Here is a 2294-nt window from a genome sequence, read left to right as displayed (position 1 = left end):
CCCCCCCCCCCCCCCCCGTTCTTGAAGACATATTGGGATACTTTGTATATAGATGCCTTTCAGAGTTCTTACACTTTTGCTAACTTGATTGATTGATTGAGTTTTGGTCCCATACTGCAGGACTCTCAGCTTCCTTGGAAATCTAGGCTTCAGATTCCCTATTTCCATTGTCTGCATTCTGTTGTTGTATAATAAAGGAAGGAACAGGTTTCCTAGTGTCCTATATTCAAATTCTGGGTCCCCTGAAGGGCCTTTGTCAGCTTTTGTTTTACAGAACTCCACGAGCTTAATCTTTCTCAAATTGTTTCATGACTGTCTGTGGAGTTAGCATTATTCACTCCAGAAGGGCAGGGACCCTGTTTTGTTCTGCATTCCTTCAACAGTCGGCTCTGAGGCCTGCAAGTTGCTGGTGTTTGTCATTCAACAAATACTTGATTGATTATGTGGATCACCAAAGGAGCTGAGTCCTTTCCCTGGGACCCCTGCTTCTGTTATCATGTAGGTACTGTATGTGGAATTTGTATAATGAATGTCTGAATTTTCAAATGTGCCAAGGCTCCCCTACTTTCACATATTCCCTTAATTACCGAGTGTGTTCTACATACCAGGCACTGGGCTCGGCCCCGGGATACGAAGATAAACAGAAGTCCTCATCCTCAAGGAACTTGTCGTCAACCGGGGAGATGAAAATCCAGAGAATTAAGTGACAGTGAAATCGTGCTGTCGGGGAAGAATGGGCCGGCTTTGTAAAAACACCTGAACATACGAGGCAGATGAATCACTTGGCCTTCTTCAGACAGATACCCCTTTAATATACGCTCAATGTATAATCTGTGCGGATGTAGAGAAAAGAATTCTCTAGTAATAAAAACTGTTTAGCTTTTTTTTGTTGTTGTTCAAAATCAGAGATTTGTGACAGACATGGAATGTATCAGAACAGTTTAACTTTTTTTGGAACTACAGTTTTTGAAACCAGGCAATTTTGGGGGGAGGCCTACTAAAGTAGTTAGGATTTATATAACAATATGACCCACCTACTCTGGGTAAAGATCACCCTGCCACACACTGCTTGGTTTCAGAGGTTTTTTTGTTTTTTTTTGTTTTTTTGCAAGTTCCGACTATGACTTAAGGCAAGTGTCTCAGAAATGGCTTCTGTTTGTTTAGAGCGATTTGTCATGTCCAGGACAAAAGCGCTCAGGAGTGATAAGCTTGTGGAGACGTGGAATGGTTCCATTTTGGATTGCTATTTACTTCCATCCTCGTTAATTCATATTTCACCGGTTACCTGAAGAGATGCCTGTGGAACCTGAGGTAACCAGTGATGTTCTAGCAACCCAAGTTTGTTGGTGTCTCGGGCTGATATCCGACGGCTCTGCTCTTCGGGCTGACTGTAGGAGTAGATGTCCCAATGTCAGTCCATGGGGACACAGGGACGTTTCCTCAGGAGAGCAAGTATTGGGGCCCCAACTAGAAAGCTAAATTAAAACTTTACTGCAGCACCAAGAGAGGTGGAGGGGGAGAGACTGTATTCTGGGTTAGGGAATCACATGTGAGAAGACAGGGAAGATGGAGGTGTGTCTGGATCACTCCCAGCAGCCCAGTGTTTCTAGACCATCAGGTGGTTCGAGGTGTTAGGAGACAAAGAAAAGGTGAATGGGAGCCAGAGCCAGACGACAGAAGGCCAAAGAGAGTAGTTTTCCCTTTCAGGCTCAGCCTCACAAAATGAGCTAAAAAAATTTTTTTTAACATAACCTACAAAAATTACCCCCCATTTCATTATGAAAATGAATCTATAGAAAAATTTAAAGAATTTAAAGACTAATACAGTGAATACCAGTATACCCGCCACGAATTTTAAATGAAGCTCTTGCTATATTTGCTTCATTCATTGTCTAAATGTAACCTACGGACCCTGGGGCCTATGGCACAATCTCAAGGTGTCCTTGAGGTTAAAGCAATTTTCATGATAATGCTAAAATGTTTCCTTCCTTCCTTCCTCCCTCCCTCCTTTCTTTCTCTCTCTTTCTTTCTTTCCTGTGTTGGTATTTGTGCTGATGTGGCACGATGAGAGTAGGGAAGACTCTAAAGACTCTGGTGTCTTGGCACGAACCAGGCCCTGGCACCCGCTATGCCAGTAGCCACGGTATTCTTCACTGCCACTTGCCATTGTATAAAAAAATGCGCCCTTCAGTCAAGAGTGTCCTTGAAACATTACAAGTGAATCATTTTATTACATCTCAATTCTTGAGTCCTCTCCTTTAGCATTTTGGGTGAGGACATGAGAAGCGTGCATA

The 2294-nt window shown here is 43.0% G+C and overlaps 1 long non-coding RNA gene across 1 annotated transcript in view; it reads left to right on the top strand.

Moving 5' to 3' along the window:
- Positions 1-801, top strand: part of LOC132018792 (uncharacterized) — a 186968-nt gene extending 186167 nt beyond the window's left edge. Inside the window, exon 5 of the long non-coding RNA XR_009404588.1 lies at positions 609-801. This is a non-coding gene — a long non-coding RNA (uncharacterized LOC132018792). The remainder of the gene's footprint in view (positions 1-608) is intronic.
- Positions 802-2294: the final 1493 nt, after the last annotated feature.

This window comes from Mustela nigripes, chromosome 5 (assembly GCF_022355385.1).
Source record: "Mustela nigripes isolate SB6536 chromosome 5, MUSNIG.SB6536, whole genome shotgun sequence".
Lineage (NCBI taxonomy): Eukaryota > Metazoa > Chordata > Mammalia > Carnivora > Mustelidae > Mustela > Mustela nigripes.
The sequence above is the reverse complement of the archived record's forward strand: the minus strand, read 5'-3'. Positions and strand labels throughout refer to the sequence as shown.